This window comes from Triturus cristatus, chromosome 6, assembly GCF_964204655.1.
Source record: "Triturus cristatus chromosome 6, aTriCri1.1, whole genome shotgun sequence".
Lineage (NCBI taxonomy): Eukaryota > Metazoa > Chordata > Amphibia > Caudata > Salamandridae > Triturus > Triturus cristatus.
Window position 1 is genome coordinate 359278497 of NC_140589.1, and position 24402 is coordinate 359302898.

Consider the following 24402-nt stretch of genomic DNA (forward strand, 5'->3'; position numbering starts at 1 on the left):
CACTGACATACGCAGATACACTGAGGCACACAGTAGCACCCCAGGGAGCACATTGATATAAATCCTAACACACCCAGGTACACACTTATGCATACACTGATACACCTAGTCACTAACTGATACATACACTAGCACACCCAAGCACACACTGACACACCCAGGCACACACTGATGCATACGATGATACACCCAGGCACACACTGATGCATACAGTGACACCCCAGTCAGACACTGATGCAACGCTCACACACGCAGGCACATATTGATTTAGAGATGATAAGTAACAGACTTGCAGTGTCTATAACATAGTGACACAACAGTTTATGTAGGTACTTAAATGCTTAAATTATGTAATTTAATAGTATATAATGAAAACTTAAATGTATTCATTTACAGTTACAATGCCGAATAAAACACATCTTCTTACAATAGAGAAATAAATGGGACATAATGTGGAGAATGTGGTAAAGGAAAAAAGAGCTGCTGGTAAGAAAACAAAAAACAAATTATAATAGTATGTGGAAAAATCCAAAGTGAGCAAAACCATGAAAATAAAATCAAGGTTACAAATCAGCTAATAAAGGAGAAAAACTAAGAGACATCAAGATTAATAAATCTTATAAGTATAGTTTAACAAGAATACAGAAGCAATTTAAGGAAATAAGGGTCAGAGGGCTAGATGTACGACCCACCAATTTGCGACTTGCAATTTTCGACTCACAAATATGGGATGTATAACAGTGTCTCAGACACTGTTAGTGATTCCTATTGGGGTTGCAAAGTGCATGCCTCATGAATATTAATGAGGCTGTCGCAATTTGCCATCCCATTAGGAATGGCTAGCACTCCCAGCGATGGTGGCCTGCTGGGGTCGGCAGACCACCATGTCTGGGACTGCTTTTAAATAAAGCAATCTATTTTTTTTTAAATGCAACCCAATTTCCTTAAAGGAAAACGGGATACATTTAAAAAATAAAAATACAACTTTTCAGTTTCATTTTTTTAAGGGTAGGCAGTGGTTCCTAGGACCACTGTCTGTTCTTAAAAATATTTGCTCACCCATTCACAAAGGGAAAAGGGTCCCCTGGGGACCCCTTCCCATTTGCTAATGGTTTACCATCTACTTGAAATAGGTGGTAAAGTGCAAGTGTTTGTACATGGCATGTTTACTCGCTATTAGGAAGGGACGCTGCAAAAAACGTTCGTACATCTGGTCCAGAATGTTTGGTATTAGGGTAATTCACAATTTGGTACGAACTATGAGGCAGAGGCAGTATAAAAGGAGATGAGAAGCAGTCAAACAAAACATGGCGAGGCTATAGTTGATAAGGCATATGACCTGAAGAGGAAGTTATTTATTTTGAATCTGAACAAAATGAGAACACTGGATAAAACAATGGGGGATATTAGCAAGGGCCTTATCGCCGCTTTAGCGGCACTTTTTGCCGCTAAAGCGGCGATATTTCTATCGCCCTATTAGCAAGCTGTCGCTAACAGCTGTTAGCAACAGCTTTATGGCGAAAGCAACCGTTTTGGTGCTGCTTTGCATTTCAGCAATATATTTTGCCAATGACATGCAAAGTAGGCATTCCCAACTTAAAGCGACTGAAAACAGTCGCCAACCCAGCTTTCCCCTATTAGCAATGCTCGCGAAGCGATAAACAAATTTGCGCTAACCGCGAATATCGCTGGAATCTAACACCTGCTAAAAACCTGACTTAACAAGTCTAGTCAATGGGAGGTGGATTAACTCCGCGATGGAATCCAGGGATAGCCGGCGTTTAAAAAAACAGCGCTAAGTGCGCTTTGCGATAATTATTACAATTTCTTGGTAATATCCCCCACAGTTATCTATGAAGAGAAGATGCAAAAATAGACTTGTAAATAAAAGTAAGTTTGGTAAACTTTTCAGAGGAGAATGGAAGCATACGCCCAGTACTGATCCTGTCTTTAATGGAGAAAGCTATTTCCAAGAGAACGCATTAGTGCATGCAGTTAAAACAACTGGTTGATGTTATGACGTGAAAGAAGGTAATCCCATTGCAAAACAGTAGATGATTCATAGGAATGTTGAGGAAGTGATATATGAAGAGGTGAAAAGAAGACTTAGGTAGGGCCCTACATAACTTTGCATCCAAAAGTCTGAAACAGAGAATGTTAATTTTGCAAGGATTAGATCCACACAAAGTAAAGAAGCATACATATTTAGAGGGACATTCACTTGCATGTTTATCGAAGAAAGTGCGCAAAAGCACCTTTCATTACTTCAGAATGTTAGCTGTTCATCACTGTAAAAAGGGAAACTTAATTTGGAGTCTATACTATGTGAAAACACCTGCCTTATGTTTAGGAGAAATTAATAGAGCTATTTTGCATGGTTCAGTAGCAGAGGTAGGAAATGTTTGTGAAGATGTTCGGTTTCATTTCTTTGGTCCTGAATAAAGGTCTAGAGAAAATGAGGAGTTGGTATGTAAAGGTGTAGAAGAACAGGACACAGGTGTTTGTAGTGAAAACTTTACACAAGAGATGCAAAGTTTAACACCGTTCTTTAGAGAACCAAACTGTGTTTATGCTTGTTGTCGATGTACTCACTACAAAAGCCAAACTTGCAATGCTGTTATGTACTCAAAAACTGAACAAGAGAGCAGAGATAAGTGGCAAGAATTTCCTGTATATTATTTGTAGAGGAATGATTTGATTTTTCCACACTGCAAATTATATGTAGGTATTGCTATGATAAGTTAGAATATAACAAAATGCCAGCTAGAGCAATGCATACTAAGTAAGAATTAGGAACAATTCCAGATCAACTTAGAGAATTACATGTTTATGAATCAATTCTCATATAATAGATACACCCTTCCAGGCAATAGTTCATATGGAACCAAAGACAGGGAAGTAGTGTCCTTCTGAGCTACAGAAAGGTCTTAAAGGAAGAGTTGTCTACTTACCTTTGTATTTTAAATGGAATATTAAAAATATAGGGGTAGAGAGAGATGTTGATGGATCACTTATCATTCTAGTAAATGATGTGCCTATGAAGGACAAACAAATCTGGCGAGGGTTAGTAGTTGTTAATCAAGTAAAAAAAACAAAATTGTACCTGATAGAAAATAATATTTATTATAAAAATGTTGATGTTGTTCAAGATGTAACTTGTATGGAGGGTGAAACATTACCATCAAGTGGACAGAATGAAAAAGTGGATCGATCCAAATCAGAAGAAATGAATGAACACTGTAGCACCCATCTACTGCATTCTAAAGAAGTTATGGGTGATGCTATTGGTCTCTTTTAAGTAAAACAAGCAAAAGAAGCTCCCATGAGTGTATGGGAGAAAGGTTTACAGGTTCACTGTTTTCAACAACTATTTCCCACTGGAACAGGTGGGCTGAATAATGACCGCCCTGTACAAATACCAGCAACTAAATACAGGTCAACCAGATTGTTTTTAGAGGATCCTAGATTTTACCAGTGTATTCCAAATGTATTCCATCTTCTCACTGAGAGTGACTTGTCTGGATTATCATATGCTGTAAACCACATAATGATGACAGGAGTTAACCTAAACAGTCTCTTTGCAAAAGAATTTGTTGACAAAGTTCATGGGAAGTATGAGAACTTGGAATACAACTTGATTAATGTGATGGTATGCCAATGCAGAACCAATGAGCATTAGAATCATCAACATGGAGAACTGAAATGTATGTTGAGACCTACTTGGGTTGTGCAGAGTACGCATGGAATAACTTGCTTGAACATTTGAGAAAAGCAAACACAAACATCAATGTGAAGACAGTATGAGAATTTTGCTTTTTGGATCCTGCTAATGAATGAATGAATGAATACAGACTTATATAGCGCATGGCTACCCGAAGGCATCCCAGCGCTTACTATGACATGTTATCCTTCACCACTACTTACGGGAAGAGAAAAGTCTTCAACTGCCTCCTAAATCCGAAATAATCCTGCTCAAGACGGATATAGTGCAGGAGCTGGTTCCAGAACTTTGCCGCATTGTAGGGGAACCGACGCCCTCCCGTCCGTGACCGTTTAATTGGAGGAACTACAAGAAGTCGTTTGTTACTGGATCTAAGAGTTCTATTAGTCAAGTATAATTGCACCATAGGCTGAATTATAGGAGGACCAGTACCCCCAAGCGACTTAAGAATGATACTCATAGCCTTAAACCTAATTCTCTCCAGAACTGGAAGCCAATGCAGCTGTCAAATAGCTAACTTAGCCGAGCTGCGCTTCGGGACGTTCATTAATAGGCGAGCTGCACAATTCTGAACAGTCTGAAGAATCTTTGTGGTTCCTAGTGGCGCGCCCAAATAAACTGCATAGTCCAGCCGTGAGAGAACAAGAGCTTGGACCAGCACACGCCTAGCTTCAAACGGAAGAAGGGGAAGAATCTTCCTCATCATCCTAAGAAGGCTATAACAACTAGCCGCCACTTTGCATGCCTGCACTGTAAAATTGATGTAGATATTTTAACCGCAGGTTTCAAGCCATGCTGCCTTTCATCTGTAACAAAAGAAACACTCCTCTTGGTGAAGTTACTGATTTATTTTGGTGTAAAAAGTACCGAGCTAGAGGTGCTCCTCATAGTCACATGCTGTTATGGATAAAAGATGCATCAAAACTTTGAACAGACAGTGTTGACTCTGTACTCTCCTTCATAGAACAGTATGTGGCCTGCACCATCCTGAAAGACAATGATGAAAACAGCCTGAGACAATAAGTTCTGAGCTTTCAAACACATGGGTGTGGCAAGTACTGTCATTGAAAATACATATGTAAAGGAAAGGTTTTATGAAATATGTCGTTTTGGATTTCCATGACCTTTTACTTTCCAAGGAAGAGTGAACTGTTTTTTATCTTCAGTCAGACATACACTGACATGAAAATGACAGAAAAGCTAATGCAACCAGAGGAGAACAGAGGCCTCCAAGTATATTAATGACTTTAACCCTGTGACTCTGAAAATGTGGAACACAAATATGGATATACAATCTGTTGCAGACAACTCCATCACTGTTGCTCGTTCTGTGACTTTGTACATTACAAAATCAGAGAATACAGAGATGGAGATGTGGGAGGAGATTGCTACAGAAAAGACTCTAACAAAGAAATTGTAGAACTTCAACTTAAAAAGGCTTTCCCATAGAGACAGAATAGGCTCCTATGAATGCTGTGATCGGTTGAACTCAGCCAGTTTGTACTCAAAGTCAAGGGGAATTGTTTGGGTAAGTCTAGGCCATGGAAGCACGTAAAATAGAGTGTTGAAGTCCTTCCAGGAAATTCAGTACCTAGCAGAGTTTGACCCGGAAAGTACAGACCATGTGAAATCATATAAGTTGGACACTTGCTATCCAAGAAGTAGTCCACATCTCAAAAATATGTGTCTTTATGAAATACTTTAACACTGCAGATACACAAGCAATGTATCAAAAAACATAGATGAAGGAAAATACGCAGTACTTGGTTGTGACTCTTGTTTGGTCTGAAACACAAAAGGAAATCTGATTAACCACATAAAATGTAGTTGCCAAACTCCAAACAAAAGATACTTTTTCTATTTGGCACTTCTACAACCCTTCAAGCCTTGGCATTCTGAATTGAAATTACTCAGCGATTAAGGGTCATATTTATGAGGAAATGGCAGCACACACAGAAGGTGCAAAATTATTTTTTTTATTGATTGTTTATGTGCAGGAAGGGACACCTAACTGCACATAAACAATCAATGACCTTTTGCTGTTTGTATGTGTGCAGCATAGTGCAGCACACATGGAAACAGCAAAAACAAGGAGAAATTAAACATTTCTCCTCGTTGCACCAGGATAAGACCAGGTTTTCCCTGGTCCTAATTTTAGCACTGCCCCATATTTACGCCACCCTTGTAAATATGGGGCAGCATTAAAATAAGTGGGTGGTGTGGTTGAGCTCCCACCACATCACCCATTGCCTGCCCCTTTCATGCTAAGCACAGTGTGAAAGGGTGCCTTATTTAAAAGGCAGAAAAAGCCACATTAAGTTGACCAACGCTGTCTTGTAAATAAGGCAAAGCCCTTTTTACCACCACAACGTCAGAAAAAGTGAGGTGTTGTGGTGATAGGGACTTGTAAATATGGCCCTATGACTGTTACAAAGATTCTGTTAATGCTGTGAAAGACAGCATTCAGTGTTTCCAAAATATTTGAGAATGTTAAATGATGAGATAGAACAGGAAGAAACAATTGCTGCTGAGATTGCTAAGGAGAGTTCACAAAGCAGCCAAAGTTCAGGAGCACTGAGTCAAGATCCACTTGGACACGCAAATATTGGAAATGAACCAGCAATAGCCATGAACGGGGTGATATGTGAAATGCAACAAGCGAGGCAGGAAAGTGTTGATTTGGAATTGTTAGATGGACAGCTGCATAATGAACAGAAAGCAATTTATATGGAGGTAAAAGAGAAAAAGAGAATTAATTCATCCATGAGAAGAAAGAAGGAAAATGCCAATTATCCAGGCCAATACTATTATACATCACTGGTCAAGCAGGCACAGAGAAAAGGTTTGAATTGAAATTTTCACAGCCTTGATTGATAGCTTAGAACGATCAGTCAGGCTTATCTCGGAGGCAATGTGTAAAGCCTTTGCACATAAACACACAGTAACACCGTAAAAACACTACAAATGGACACCACAACAGTTTAGATAAATAAACAATCTATCTAAACCAAACAAGACCAACACAACAAAAATTCAACATACAGAACTTAAAATATCACTTTCAAATGGTTTAAGGAATTCCGTGCATAGAACTCCATGGATGCGGTAATTTTAACACAAAGTACCTTTGATGCATCAAAATCCAAGTAAAAAAACAGCCGCAAAGGAGGAAAGCATCAGAAAGCATAGCGATGCATCAGTTCTGGAGTCCTTGGGAATGGATGTTTCAGTTCTACTGCACACAGGAGAATTGTTGCATTGATTCTGGACTTCGGGGAGAAGCAGTGCGTCGATTTTCAGAGGTGACTCCTTTCTGGGGGTGATGCATTGGAAACTTGGGTGCACAGATGCGATGCATAGACGTGCACAGTGCATCGATTCTTTCAGCCGCAGACCAGCGATGCGTTGATTCTTTCAGTCACACAGCAGGGCCTGTGCTGGAGTCAGCATGGTAGTCTCATACAGCATAGACATTGTGGTCTGGACTTGGGTTGTGGTGGTTCTTTCAGCTGCAGACAGGTGCGCGTCAATTTCCTCAGCCACATGGCAGCAGTGCATGGAAACTTTACCCACACCGCAGTGCTGCATTGGAAAAACAGGTGCTGGGGAAGTCAGGTGCCTTCAGCATGGGTGCCATGCACATGGCGGCCTTCAAAAGCGGTCTGACAAGCCTCAGTCCAGATCACTTTTCTAGGCTGCTTCCTGGAAGACAACTCAGTCAAGGGGTCAACATGGTGCCACATCTCCTGTAATAACTGGTGAGGCCTAAAATGTTGTCCATCTGGGTTGTAGGGGAGGCCACCTGGCATCTTCCTACCTGTCATCCTAAGTAAACCACAGACCCCTGCCCTATCTGGCACTTATTGGTCTTGATAGTGAGGCCTGCCTTCTGGAGGGCTTTCAACACCTCCCAGAGGTAATGCAGGTGATCCTCCGAGCTGGAACTGAACGCTGCAATGTTATTCAGGTAATCAGCACTGAAATCTTTCAGCCCTTGCCAAGTCCTCTGAAAGGTGGCAGGGGCGTTCTTCAAACCAAAGTGTATGACACAAAACTGGAAGTGACCCTACAGCATTGAGAATGCTGACCTCTCTTTGGCCCCATCGGTTAAGGCAATCTGCAAGTACCCAGATGTCAAGTCAACTGTACTGAGGAACTTGGCAGTTCCTAGCTGATCGATGAGCTCATCAGCTCTGGTTATGAGGTGCATATCAGTCTAAGTGCCGACTTTGAACCTAAGGTAATCCACACAGAACCGAAGTTCAGGTGTGGCACAGGGTACTACAGTCTTTGGGACCAAGACCATTGGGCTGGCCCAAGGACTGTTGGAGGGCTCTATCACCCCTAATGCTAGCATCTTGGAAACCTCTTCCTTGATGCTGGCTTTGAGCTTGTCAGTCGACCTTTTAAATGTTGTGCTTTACAAGTGGACTATCCCCAGTATCCACATCATGGGTACACCAATGGGAGACTCCTGGGGTCCAGGAAAACAGAGAGGCAAACTGTCCCAGCAGCTGGTGACAGTAGCTCTGCTATTCCAGGTTCAATGTTGGGGAGAGGTTCACACCCTCCACAGACCAATCCTCCTCCTTGGCAAACAGGAGGTCAGGAAGAGGCTCACTCTCCTCTTCCATTCCATCATCTGTTGCCAAGACCATGGTCTATTCAGACCTCTCGAAGTGTAGTTTGAGGCAGTTCACATGTAGGACCCATAAAGGGTTCCTTGGGGTCTGATTGTCCACAAGGTAGGTGATATTGCTCTTGCGTTCCTTCACCTCAAAAGTCCGGGACCACTTGTTCTGTAGAGTGTAGGGCTCCACTGGGGCTATAACCTCACTTTTTAACCAGGCTGACACTAAACCAGAGTGGAATTCTGGTCATACCAGCATTCCATATCCTCCTGGCTTACTTTCAGGCTCGCCTGAGTGAGTTTTCTGATGCATGCAGTATGGTTTCTAAAGGCAAGAATGTAATTAAATACATCCTAGGGGGCTTCTTGGGAGCTTGCTCCCAACCTTTCTTCACCAGACTAAGAGGCCTCCTCACAGGGTGCCCATACAGCATTACATAGGGGCTTAAGCCATCCACTTTCTGTGGTACCTCTCCGTAAGCAAAGAGAAGGCATGGCTAGAGGACGTACCATTTAATCATCATGGAGTCTGACAGATACCCGATCATGCCTTTCAGGGTTCAACTTAGTCTCTCTACCAACCTGCTACCTTAGGGATGGTAAGGTGTAGTGAATTTGTAGTTCAGTCATGAACCTCTAAACCAACCCGTTACCTTAGGGGACGTAAGGTGAGGTGAATTTGTAGGTCAGTCCACACATCTACCAAAAGGCAGTCATGTACTTGGGCATGAATTTGGTACCCTGGTCAGATTGCTACCTCCCTGGGGAAACCCATGCGGGGAAAAAATCCCCATCGGTGCCCGGCCCACCACATGGGCCATCACTTTCCTCAGAAGGATGGGTTCTGGTTACCGGGTGACATGGTCCACCAAGACAAGATAAACCAGTTGCCCATCCCTATCTTGGGGTACATATGCCCCGCAATGTTGATGCCCACCATCTCAAAAAGGATGCTTACAACAAGGAAATGCTGGAGCGGAGCCTTACATCTCGTTCCACCCATGCCACTTGACTGGCAAGGCTGACATGTCATACAATGAGCATCAGACCTCTTGCACATTTGGGGCCAAAGAAAGTGGGTGATGAGACTTTCAAAGGTCTTGTCCTGCCTAAAATGCCATGCCAAGGGTACATCATGAGCCACCCCCAGTAGGAAGGCTATGAAGTGCTGGGGTACCACCAGCAAACACACTGCCCTAGGTTCAGCAACCTTAGACACATTATACAGAAGACCAATCCCCCAGTAAATCCAGTGTGATGCAGACTCCTTGCCAGCTGCCTGGTCTGCAGCCAGATCCTCATGAAAAGGGCATTCCTTCTGCTCCCTGCAGAATTCCTCCCTGGTGGGACTCCTGTTTTACTGCCAATGGGTCAGCTCAGGAAAGTCTCCCAGTTTGGTCACTTGCTCTCCTGTAGGTTCTGGGCGTCCCCTTCAGGGTCAGCCTCCTCCCAGACCATGGGAACTTCTGGGGTGGTTCTCCCATACCCCCTTCCCTTCTTCCTTCTGGTAGGCACCTGGCCCACTCTTTCAGGCTCCAGGTTCTTCTGATCACCCTTCCCAGCTGCCATGGTCCGAGTGGTCATGCATGACCACTCAGGCAACTCCACCATCTCCAAGCGTGAACGGCATTCCACCACACCTCAAGGGGAATCCTCCAGGTCATTATCAGCAGACAATCAACAGGCATGGATGGTTTCACAGCTACCCTCAAGGAACATGAGAGACCCCATTCAAAGGGAACCCGTGCTACCTTGCACTGGTGCTCAGAGTTGTCCACTGCAACTACTTGGTCAAAAACATCAGCGACCACCTGTTCTTCAGACACCAGATGATACCGTACCATAGTCAAACTGGCTCTGGTTTCTCTCAGATCCTGGTCAGCCACTGCCTGTACTTTCTAGTGTTCTCAGACATGAGGGTCGTCTGGACCATCTAACTGTCCCCTAGTAAGACAAGGGTCATCTCAGCTCACTCCCCCCCTTCTTCTGGAACCAGCTCCTCCCCAAGTGCAACACTGGCCAACCCTGTGACTGCCCACCAGTAGGTAGCTGTGCCCGCTTGGGACACTTGGGGTCCCCATTCAAGGGACCCTCTCTGCAGGTTTCCCTGTAGAGAACAAAGGTTTCCTTTTACCTGGGGGACGGGAATCCGTACCTTGGGAACTAGATTGCAGCCCTTTTGAGAACTCCTTCTGTTAACCCTTGTCCCCCCACCTTTCTGCTGAGGACCCTGCCCACCCTTGGTGGAGTTTCCCACATACCCCTGGTGGACCCCGGTGCTCTTCCAGCAGTCCGCCTCCTGAGCAAGCTTCCTTGGGTTAGTCAGCTGACTGTCAACCAAGTGCTGGTGTAGCTCTGGAAAATAAAGACTATACAAGTGCTCCCATGCAATCAAATTATACAACCTCTGATAGTCTATTACCTGGCTGCCCTTCACCCAACCATCCATGCTCTGCAAAAATGATCACCACATTCACACCATGTACGGTAATCAGTTTTCTTTTAAACTTTCTTGTACTGCTCTGGGGTAAGACCATACCTTGTGATCAGGGCATCCTTTATGGCAGAATAGATGAGATCCCTTGCTGGCCCCATGGCTGTCAAAGTGTGCCCCTACTCTGCCCCAGTGTGCTTCCACAGACACACCCCCCAGTGTATGTCAATGTCCTGATTCATGTGGAGAGCTGCCTCATTATCCTAAAACCACAGATGTCATCCTCCCTCTTGTAATCTTTTACCAAATATTTGGGGATGTACACCCTCCCCTTAGATTGCACTAGATGTGTGAGGCCACCATTTGGGCTGGACTCTGCTTGTTTGACCTTGATGTCCAGCACCCTCATGAGCTAAAAGCAATTTCCTCACTCTAGAGCAAGGGATTTCTCCTTCTCTTTTTCTTGTTGCTTGTGCTCCATTTCAAACTTTTTGCTTTCCCATTTGAGCTTCTCAAGCTCCCTCCAGCTCCTCTGGACACACTGCTGCCAGTCCTGGAAGGCACTCCCCCATAGGCAGGTCCTGAGTTTCAAATGTCCCTTGCTGGCTCTGTACCTCCAGAGCCACATCCCAATTCCCAGCCTCCTCAGCTTCTCCTGCTGCCTTAAAAGGCCCTCAGCACATTTTTCAGCTCCTCCTTGATATAGGAGCTTTTTGCAGGGCAATTAAAATCCTTGTAGATCTACTGCAGTTGAGACACCGAGAACGACTTCTAAAAAATAGGAAAAATCAAAAAGCAGTATGTGGTGCGTAATTGTCCACACTATGCAGTAGTGTACATCAATCACTGTATGTCAAGTGCAAACACAAGTCCTGTCCTCACCACTGACCACCAGTGTTAGAAATGGGGGACTCTAGTTGGCAGCGGTATGCACCCTGTCCAAGTACGGACCCTTGCTTCTATTCAGGGTAAGGGAGTTACACAGCCAAGATAAGCCCTGCTCACCCACTTGGTAGCTTCGCATGAGCAATCAGGTTTATTTCAGAGGCAATGTATAAAGCGTTTGTACATAAACACACAGTAACACAGTTAAAACACTACAAATGGACAGCACACCTGTTTAGAAAATCAAACAATCTTTATCTGAACCAAATAAGACCACAATGACAAAAATCCAACATACAGAACTCAAAATATCACTTTTAAAAGGCTTAAACAATTCTGTTCAAAGAACTCTATGGATGCGGTGATTTTAGCACAAGGTACATTTGATGTGTCAAAATCCAAGTAAAAAAATAGCAGCAAAGGTGAAAAGCTTAAAAAAACATGGCTTCAAAAAACACAGCAATGCTTCAGTTCTGGAGTCCTTGGGGAATGGATGTGTCAGTCCTGCTGCATGCAGGAGAGGAGTTCTGTTGATTCCAGACTGCGGGGAAAAGCGACACATCGATTTTCAGAGGTGACTCCTTTCTGGGGGGCAATGCTTTGGAAACTTGGGCACAGGTGTGATGCTTTGAAATCCAGCCATGCTTGAGGCCGATGCACTGCGTCACTACTTTCAGCTGCGGTCCAGCTATGCGTTAATTGTTTCAGCCACACCGCAGGGCCTTTGTTGGAGTCAGCGCGGTGGTCTCTGACGTCAGGGAAACGGCACACGGGACTCGGGTTGCGGTGGTTCTTTTACTGCATCAATTTCTTTCACTGCACGGTGCTGGTGTGTGAAAACCTCTCCTGTGTGGCAGTGCTGCATCAGAAAAACAGGTGCTGGAAAAGCAATGCATTGATTAATGAGTCTTGTGCAGCAGGTACCACCTCCAAGGGTCCATACCTGGAACTGGTACCATTTGGCAGGTCAGAACTCCCAGCAGTGGTGTCTGTGGATGCTGCAGTTGAAGTCTTTGTTGACCCTGAGACTTCTTAACAGGAGGCAAGCACGCACACACCATTGGAGAATCTTCTTAATCAGGACAGCAAAGTAAAGTCCAGTCTTTGTCCCCTCCAAGACAGAAGCAGCCACTGCAGGCCAACTCAGCAAAGCAACACAGCAAAGGGTCAGTACTCCTTCTGACAGCACTCCAGCTCTTCCTCTTGACAGAGTCTCCTCTTGATCCAGAAGTGTTCTAAAGTTGTGGGGGTTAATGATCCAGTACCTATACCTATTTTGGCCTTTGGATTAGGCATACTTCAAAAAAAAGTTGCACTACAGGGAGGTGGATGAAAGCATTGTGAGAGGCCAGACACAGCCCTATTCATGTGTCAGCGATAAATCTTCCTACCACTCTAGCTCTGGAAGGTCTATCAGCCTGGTGATAGGCCATTAGGATATACAGGGCACACCTCAGCTCCCTTTGTGTGACTGTCTAGGGTGAATGTACAAACAATCCAGCTGTCAGTCTAACCAAAGCTTGATTCCGAAGGCAGGCAGAGACACAGGATGGTAAAGCAAGAAAATGCCCACTTTTTAAAAGTGGCATATTCTAACACACAGTTTAAAAATCACCTTCAGTAAAAGATGCGTTTTTAAATTCTGAGTTCAGAAAGCTCAAACACCAATTCTCTACCTCTTCCTAATTGAAAGTTACACTTGTAAGATATTACAAGGCACTTCCAATGATAACCTATGGGAGAGCTAGTACTTGCAATAGTGAGATTTTTTTTTGCAGTATTTCACTATCAGCACATGTAAAACACACCAGTACATGTCCTACCTTCCACAAACATTGCACCCTGGCCATGGGGATACCCTTGGCCCACCTTGGGGGTGCCTTACATATGGGAAAAGGGAAGGGTTGGTCCTGGCAAGTGAGTGCACTTGCCAGGTTGACATGGTAATTTGAAACTGCACTCACAGACACTGCAATGGCAGGTGAGCAACACGTTTACAGGGCTACTCATGTGGATGGCACAACTAGTGCTGCAGGCCCACTGGTATTATTTGACTTAAAGGCCATGGGTACACACAGTGCACTTTACTAGGGACTAACCAATAAATAAAATATGCCAATCCTGGATAACCAGAGACACAATTTACACTGGGAATACTTGCACTTTAGCACTGATCAGCAGCGGTAAAGTGCCCAGAGTACACAAACCAGCAAAAACAAAGTCCAACACACAATCAAAAATACAGGAGGTAAAGGCAAAAAGATAGGGGACACCATGTCAAGGATGCCAGGTCTAACAATGCTGTTTGGAAGAAAGCATTTAATTGTTTTCAGTGACCTACTACAACTTACCCCCATCAAAGGACAGGCTGTAATCAAGACACTTCTCCATGATGAAACTCGTAATTCCTTAGAAAGTGTTGGAAACATAAACATTTGGCTAAACTTTCAATAGAAGAAACTACTTAGGAATGTCCTTCAAACATCTTGCGTGAAATATGGAAATATTCTGAAAGATATTAGAGAAGGAATTCTCACAAAGGAGGGGAAATGTTGCTTAAAAAGTCGTCTCATCAAGAAACTATTTCCTTTCTAACAACACAGCAGCGCAGCTAATGTTCAATTTCATTAAAGAAGGGAAGAACATAGTCTGCCTACTGCCTACACTTCAGGAGTGCTCCAATTTTAATGAAGAATTACTGAAACTGGTTAAGAAGTGTATATGCTCCTCATAGTATCTTATTTATGAAAAACTGATAATCTCTCCTCAGTGAAAGCTTACAAAAGAATCTACGTATGTTGCTGAAAAAAAGCAAAATGAGAACAAGGAGGGTGTGAAGAAGAAAAAAATGAGAAAGAGGATGATATTGTGGGTTACCAGTTGTAAACCACTTCTGGTGTCAACTTCTAGGCAAATAATGTTCTCAATGTACTCTTTTATTTACCGCATCTTATAAATGCAGTTGAACTGAAACCACAGAAGAGATTATGTTCTGGGCTGTTTGGTTTGTTGCAGAATATACACAGTGATATGTCTTAAATACATTATGTTTCAGGCATTCGACATATCATAGATATATGTAGTGGATCAGTACTATTAACTCACAAAAGTAAACAATATGCAGAGCAATTTATAATTGCCATGTTTAGAGTTTTAGAAGAAGAAGAAATAAATGTAGATTACTTATTTGGACTGAGTTACACATTGAACCATAAGTGTAAAGATTGCTCTTTTATATCTACCACTAGAATCAATTCTGAACGTTTTCTGTACTTAACACTTCAAGGTTTCCATTGTGTATATTTTGACAGATTGATCAAAAAGGCAAACGAAAATATGACCTGCCCAAAAAGTAGATCAGATGTTATGTCTCCATGACATATACGTACAAATGGAAAATACCTTATATTATTGGTACAATCATGCAGGGCAGATAGATCTCAATTGGAAACAGAAATTACAAACCTCAAAGCTCGACAAATATCAATTTCTGGAAGATGTTATACTACTATCATCTTTCACAAAGGATTTAATATAACATCTGGACACTATAATGTTTATTTAAAGAGTGAAACTAGATGGACAAGTGTAATGACAGCAACCTTAAATGTAAACAAAAACTGCCTTTCAAACTACCAAATTCTTACCTTTTGTTTCTAAGTTCTAAGGAGGACTACTTTTAAAAAGTGGCATAAGGTATTTGTTCCACATGGATCGCCTGGGTTTAAGAGTTCATTCGGCCTACCAGGGGTGATGTTTGCAAAAGGGTCTTCAAAATTCAAGTGTGCTTTACATCTATTAGAAGTATTGTACCACTTCTAATATTACTAGAATTATTTCTGAGATATGTTTGTTAACGTTTCTTCAGCTACTATAGGTACAACAATTGATAAGAAAATTGTAATGAGTGCAAAGCATAGTATGACTTATTTGTGGCAATATACTGTGCAGGTCTGTTTTTTTCCACAATCTTTGTGATTGTGTTTTCCCCACTGTTCAAGGATGAATCTTTATACCGTATATTGTTTCTGATGTACAAGTATGAACTCTGAGAACAGTAAAAAAGGGAAAATTAAATGCTTTACTATAATGTGAAATGCTATTACAGCTAGGCCTGGGCAAAAATTTCGTTCCGTTCGCGGAAATTGCGATAATTTGACATTTTCGCGTTCCGCGGAGAGCGCGAAAATGTCAAAAATTCCAGTTTCCGCAGCTTGGCGATAATTTGTTTCTTGCTCGCGCTGTAAAATAATACATTCTCGCGCACGCGCGATCGCCTTACCTGAATGCCTGCGTTCGCCGACAAGTTTTCTTGATCCGGTCGCGTTCTCCATGAGATGTTGTATTGTTTTTAGCCATTTGGGCTGTCTCGCAACAGTTCGCGCCCGCAGTGACGTCATGCGTCGTGCGATCACGTCTTTCTTCTCGCGATCATGCACCGTGAGACAACTCAAAACAAGATGGCCGCGCCCGCAAGCAACCACATGGGTAAGTTGGCGACCCGCAACCATGCAGAAAATCTCGCGAACATGCCGGAAAAAAACTTCCGCATCTTCGCGATATTTCCGCTTGTTTGCGATAATTTTAAACATTTTCGCGATAATTTGCGAAAGTTAATTTCGCAAATTCCGCCCACCCCTAATTACAGCATAAGCAATGTGTATTGTTTTCCTGCTGGAATTTTGTAAATATAATACTAACTTATATATATGTTCTTTTTCAACAAATGAATGACACTAGATATTCAAGTAATTTCCTAATTTCTTCTTTCTATGCAGTTCATCTAACCTTCGTTCTCAAGGTGTACACCAAGGGAAACTCTCAAACAGCTACTGAGACATGCAGCCAATCACTGACAACACCACTAATACATCCAGTCACTCACCCATACAGCCACTAACATACCCACTCTTTCACCCATTCAGTCAGTAACAGACTATCTAACTTTCAATATAGCTACTACCACATACACTCAGTCAGTCAGTCAATTACTTTTATTCGATTAATAAAAATCAAAAAAAGACATAACAAACAGATAGTCACATAAAATACAGGACAAAAGTTCAACAATCACAATAGTGATTCTAAATAGCATTGTCAAAATTTAAAAAAGGTTGAAATGAACATATTTCATGAGTTCAATTCAAAATTTAAAAAAAGAAATAAGATGCAATAGTATAATTTCAATATAAAAAGTCTAATGAGAATAAAAACTCCAAAAGGGGCAACCACCAACCCTTCACACCAAGTCAGTCATATTGGGACTTGGCCGTACGCTGACACGCTTCTTGTTTATGTGAACAGCCGCAACTAAAAAGCCTGATACATAAAATGCAATGTTAATGCTGGGTAAAAGTTGCAAGAACAGGAGCGCTGGCCGCACTTGCAGGAAACCAGCTTCCTTTAGGAGGGGTAACAGGTATTTTTTCCTAATCTGTGCATAGTGCTCACAGAACATAATAAAATGTAGTGTGTCCTGAATAGATAAATTGTCACAATCACATGGGGTTGCGTTTTCAGGGGTAGCCCATGTGGGAAAAAAAACAAGCACAAGATGTATCAGATTAAAGCGAAATTTGGTTAGGAGAAACCTGTGAAATGGACTGGTTACAAAGGCCAAGTAGGGTTCAAGACCAGGAACAGTTATAAGCGCATAATTACTTCTAACTAATTGCTTTTTTAGTTCCAAGTCATCCCTCTGAGCCATAAATAATGTGACTAATGCGGTCTTAATCCCCATAACATCCTTCTTATTAATACAATCAGGGGAATTAAATAGCTCTGGTCTACCCACTATTGCCAGTGTCCGTTTAACGTATGCCAACCAGGGAATTCTGTGGGCTCTGTCCAAGGCAAGACAATCCTTAAGTATCAGGCGGGTTAGAGAAATTTCCTGATTAAGCCAAGTTTTTAACCAACAAATAACGGGGGCCACTTTAATTAGGTCCGCAACATACCCCACACCCAACTCTGAGTGTATCGTAAAGGTGGGTGTGGACTGAGGGACGGACAACAGGGATCTTAAGAACATATTCTCCACCCTCTGGATGGTGTCTGTATTAGTATAACCCCAGATGGCGGAACCATAGGCGGCTATGGCCAAAGATTTAGCTTTATATACTTTCAATATAGCCTCCATGGGGCGAGCTCCCAACCGTTTGGCAAAACCAAGTATAGCTGCGGCCGATCTTGCCACAGAGTTGCCTTTTAATTTATGTTGTGGACCCCATGTTCCTTTCTCATCAAAGATAACCCCTAAATAAGTAAAAATGGGGACCCTTTTTACCTCGTGTCCTAGACAAAAAAATGGTGTGGATTTCTTTTTCCTGCTGGCCTGACCAGTGATCATGACCTGGGACTTATGGGTATTAATTTTCAGATCTAAGGAGGTCATGAAATCACCAAAATAGGCCAGTAATCTATCGAGGGCCACACCTGTACGTGCCAGAAGCACGGCGTCGTCAGCATATAGGAGAACTGGGATCTTGGTCTCTCCTACATGCGGGACGTCCGCCGCTGAATTGGCCAAAGCTGGGTCCAGAGCATTTATATACAGTGTAAAGAGGAGGGGTGCCAAAATGCACCCCTGCCTAACACCCCTCTCTGACTTAAAGCAGCTTGTACACCTTCCTCCTTGGGTAACTCGAACCGAGGCTAATAAGCTGCGATGCAGGTCCGCCAGGAAGCCAACCAGAGGGGGATCAACCCCCATATCCAGTAGGATTCTCCACAGCTTTGACCTGTTAACCAGGTCAAAGGCTGAGGAGAGGTCCATAAAGGCCATATACACGGACCCCTCCTTTGCGATGGTGTATTTGCAAATAAGTAAATGAAGGTTTAAGCATTGATCCAGCGTGCTCCTCTTAGCCCTGAAGCCATATTGAACATTAGATAGTATGCCACTGCCCTCCAGCCACGTGGTCAGCCTACCCAATTTGACTCTGCCTAAGATTTTAACAGCGGAGTCAATTACAGAAATAGGCCTATAACAGGCCGGGTCGCCCCTCTGACCTTTTTTAAAAATTGGAATAATAATGGACTTAGCCCAAGACTCAGGGATGTTCTTATCTCTAGCGGCATTAAACACATTTGTTAGTATTTTGGCCCAAAATTTAGGGGCAGACTTATATAAGTCTGCAGGGACACCATCTGGACCCGGAGCCTTGTTTTTGGATGTCTCATGAATAGCTTTTTCCACATCCTCCTCCCTAAAGGCCAAAACTAGGCCAACCTGGTTGGGAGGTAGCATCCCATCTGAGTGCCCAGGTGAGTATAGACTATACATTTTTTCAAAATGAGCTAACCACTGCTCGTCAGGAATACTACATTCCATAGCCTGGATCTCGCTACCAGAAAAGTATGGGTGGTTAACCACTCCCCAAAATTTGGAGCTATCCCGCAGGGTTTCGGGTGACTGTAAGTTATTCCATGCATCTTCCTTAATCTCATTTTTACGAGCTGTGATGGCCTGTTTATATTGTTTCCTCAGGGATACAATCAATGGTCTATTTCTAGGTGTTTCGTTTAATGCCTTTAAAAGGGCAGAGTGAGCCTTAGTGCAATTAGTGTCAAACCATTTTTTGCCTATTTGACCACTAGATATCAAGTAATTTCCTAATTTCTTCTTTCTATGCAGTTCATCTAACCTTCGTTCTCAAGGTGTACACCAAGGGAAACTCTCATACAGCTACTGAGACATGCAGCCAATCACTGACAACACCACTAATACATCCAGTCACTCACCCATACAGCCACTAACATACCCACTCTTTCACCCATTCAGTCAGTAACAGACTATCTAACTTTCAATATAGCTACTACCACATGCACTCTCTTACCCATGTGGATACTCATACACCCACTGACTAACTCATTGAGATAGTAACACATGCACTCACACAGCTATACAGTCACTGACAGAAGCAGTCACCTACCCATGCAACCAATCACTCACCCACTCATTCACTCATTCAATCATTAATACACAGTCTCCCTTGTAATCACTGATATAGCCACTCACTCACCCATGCAGCTACTCACATATACATTCAATCACCCATACTGTCACTCTTCTACCTACTCACTCAACCATACTGCCCCTCACACACCCACTCACTCAGCCATAAAGCCACTCACATATCCACTCATTCAGCTATATAGCCATTCACACAGTGTCTTACTCACCCATATATGTACTCACACAGTAACTCAGTCACCCGTACATACACTCACACAGTCATTCACTCACTCATACAACCACTCACACAGTCACTCAGTCAACCATACAGCCACTCATAAACCAACTCACTCTTCCATACAGCCACTTATCCACCCACTCACTCAACCAATACAACCACTCACACAGTAAGTCACACTGGTACTCACATACTCACTCATCCACCCATACATTCACTTCTTCACCCTGACAGCCACTCACACAATCACTCACTCACATAACTACTCACACAATCACTCACCCATACAGACATGTGCACACCTATTTACATATCAATACAGCACTCATGCACCCAGTTACTCACCCATACAGCCACTCACACACACTCTTACTCACCCATACATATACTCTTGCAGACTCTTACTCACCCATAAAGCCTTCTCACATCCACTCACTCACCCATGCAGGCATGTATGCACCGCTCACTCACCCATACAGGAACACACACACTTACAAATCCACCCATGTCCCAACTCACACACCCACTCACTTGCTGATACAGCCACTCACACAGTCACTCACTCACCCATACATCTACTCACACATCAACTTACTCACCCATACAGCTACTCACACACCCACTCACTCTCTCATACAGCTAATAACATATACACTAACTCACCCATATAGCCACTGACACACTGTCAGTCACTCATAGAGCCACACACTCAACCACTTGCACATCCACTTGCAAACTCATGTACCCACTAATCCACTAACACAGGAGCTCACTCACTAATACTCATTCTTATGCATACAGACACTTATAGTTAATATTTTCTTAAACCTATAAACATGGATCTAACAAGAGCCTTTTTGGGATTTTTCAATTTTTTTCTTCTTTTTTGAGTTTTTAACATTTTGTATTTTTTGGGCTGTTTAACAGATACAATGGCAACTGGAAAAGGTTTTAAGAGAAAAAAACTAAACTAGTGAAATGAGTCATTAAAAAAAATGAACACATGTAGTTTTGCTTCTTCCAAAACTGTGGCAACAGATTGTTCCCTTACAGTTAGAACTTTCTTGCAGTCCAAACAAAAAGTGCCAGTTCTCTAGAGTTCTGTTGAATTATCCGGGCCCGTTGTTCAACCTCAGGTGGTAAATGGTCCCCAGCAGAAATTAGTGTTGTAGTTGAGGTATACAGATTCCCTGCCTCTGTACTCTGGTCAACTCCTTAGAGTGGTACATCTTTAGATCTTTCTACATACTCGTTGTGCCACCCGAATACTTCCTAGACGTACCCCTGGAGAAAGTCTTTCCAGATAATGGTCACTTGACATGCTTAGCCACCACTTTCTTTTCCCCAGGAGGGAATGGTCAAAAACTCCCAAGCAATTGATTACCGCTTTGCCAGGGGTTCCTCCTCCAAAGAACTGTGTTTATCAGGGTGTAGCTTCTGATCCTCATTGCCACGCTACTAGAAGCTGTGTTATTTGGAAACATTTTTTTTTAAAAATAAGCTAAATCAATATTCAAATTGAAAAGAGCAGGGGGTGAAATGAGAACCTCCAATCTCAGGACTGGAAGTTAAAAGAAAAGAAAACTTGGTAGGGACTTCCTTTCTACAATAATAGAAAGCGTTTTATCCAATTAAATCCCTTTATTCCATAGCTATGTTATATTCACGAACACCAAAGTATTCCTGGCTGGCGACGTATTCGCGGTTACAAGAAATGGAAAAAAAGAGTGTTCAATCATAAAATTACTTATAAAAATCTAATATTATATGTTATATTAATAAACTACTTACAACAAAGATTAATTACAATATGTGTATATATTTTTAGACTTTCTAATAATCATGCCGATTTTGTGAATAACCACGGTACTGGAATATGCGTTTCGTGACTTTTCATGGTGAATTCGTTAATATATATATATTTTAAACTTCTGGGCACATGAAGGCAAAGTAACGGTGTATTCTTGCAAATTTTACATTAAAAAAGGTTCACAATGGTAGGATGGATGTGAAAACATGATTGATCTATGAGAGTCCAAAATGTAGCTACTGTGATTAGTAGGTTCTTTTTTGCCCTCTACTGGTGAGAAGAGAATACATGGGTCTCCCTTTTGAATTTTTAGAAGTATGGAAATGTGGAAAATCACCAGAACGCAATGCCAATTTGGCACTGACCCATCAACCTTAGTGGTATGGAAACTGTTTTCCACTTTTCCCCAGGACAATGTACTGCTGAAAATAAATGACTACTCAGCACATTTTATTGCATTGTTTTGATGCGTACTTCATGCCCAAGAATATGTTGATATCTCCTCCAAACAAAGAAGCACTTACTGTATGTAGTTATGGGGAAGTACCCTTGTTTTGGGTGAAACGCCTCTTTCTACTCGTGTTGTCTTCTCCATTGCAGAATTCGTGTAATCACATATTTCAGGATAAACATGTATGAAAAGAATAATCACACTGCTGAAAAGTGCACCAGGTGTCAGCAGACATTTCATCCTGTGTATTTAAAAAAAATTTAAAAAGTTTTTCTTATCTTCTATTTTGTGGGTAACTGTGGAGTTGTTCACCCAGCACTGCCATAGAGAGGATCATACCTTGTAGTAGCAGAGATATGATAATTAAGTAGGTTTAATTGTTATTGTGGGCAGTTTTTTGGCTATTTATACTCTAGTTCCTTCAAAATGTGCAGAGAATGAACTGACATGTTTCCATAAACAGAAGTATACCATAAATACAGTGGACAGAGTATTTGCTTTCCATCACTTTTTCTGTTGTGTTTGTAGTATAACTTCAAAGAGGTAGGAAGGAAAATGCAGAGGTGTCAGTAGGCGGTTGTTGTCCGCCAACCCGCCATACTCTAAATCAGGCAAACTGACTTCCATGGAGGTGGATGGATAAACAGATGGATTTTGATGACCTGTATGCATCCTCCAAACTCTAATTCAGGCCCTTAGTGTGATTCTGCAGATCACAGTAACTTTTACCCAAACTTTGAAGTTAGGAATACATTCTGAAAAGGCAAATGAACCAGTGTTAAATATGTATATTCACAGAAAAAAAAGTTGTTGAAGGGAAGTTATGTTTTTTTACTGGTAAGAGGAATTTATGTTTTCTATGAAATCATGGAAATGCTCCATTTTTTGTTTAAGGGGCTTTATCATTCTGATGGGTGGGCAGTTTGGGCCAGTATAGATCTCTCAGAGTTGGATTTGTCATATAGAACATCTGAAAAAGTTTATTGAAGTATACAGCTGCTTGAAGAATGCTATTTGTGGTGTTGGATCTAACTTGTGACTTTTTCTTTCTGATATTACTGCCATCTGGAAGCCAATAAGAAAAAATCAATGATACTGTTTACAAATATCAGTTTTTGTGCTGGTGCTTATAGTGCACAGCACCCCATATGTCTGTCTATGTTCATTTATGAGGATTTGTCATGAGACGTTACAGCCAACTCAGGGTTAAGTAAGATGTGACACTGTTCAAAAGGAACACAGGGCCTGATTACGTATTTGGAGTGGACCACCATGCTGGCGACCCACTCCCGGGCTGAAAAACCCGTGGTTGGGTCGCCCACCAGATTACGAGTTTCTTCGTGTCTGGCCAGTTGTTTTTGGCATTCCAGCAGCAGTGGTCCTGAAAATGGGTGCTGCAATGGGAACACCAAAAACGGTTCCTGCATGGCGTGCTGTGCCCCCTGCAGGCCTCTCCATGCAAATGAGAAAAAGGGGGCCCTGTAGGATCCTCTTTGTTCCAGGATTGCTGGTAGTCCTGAAACTCGTAATATGCTTGGCGGTGCCTTCAGCGGCACCACCAGCATATTAGTCAGGTGTTGACCACCACTCCACCGCCAGGGAATGGGAGTTCCCTGGCAGCTGCATCATTGCAATGGCAGTCTGACTGCCCAACTTATAATGGGGCTGTCGGACTATCAGTGCGATGGTGGCTCGACCACCACCGCCATGCCACCTCGAGTCTGACGGTACATGGACCAACAGACTCATAATGAGGCCTACAGCCTCATTGGAAGGCTTGGTTTTTTAAAGCAGAGGTGCATGGAAAGTCAATGTAGCAGGGTAGAAAATATTGTCAGTTTTCTCTAGTACCTTAGAAAATAGACACTGCTACAAGGTCACTAAAAGCAAGTACCTCCCTTTAGGCTTTAACATGTATAAGACAGCAAAGTTGAACAGTCAAAGCATATTCTTGAACTGTGATGCAGTTTTAGAATCTCACATATAGTTAACACAATTATGGTACCTAATAAATGGTTACATTCAGGCAGAGCTATATCCTTTGTGAAAGAACAAAAAAATCTTTCTTTGATCTAAATAGTGACACGTGAAAATGCAATAATGCAATAAAAAATATATCTACCAAACTATGGGCCAAAGCTGTGGGTTTTATTGAAGCGTACAATATATTTATATTCAGTGCTCCCAGTCTAAGGACAGTTACCATGCACATATTCCTGGAATCTCTGGTGGCCTAGGCATTTTGTATTATGTCAGAAGGGAAGATCTCTGTTATT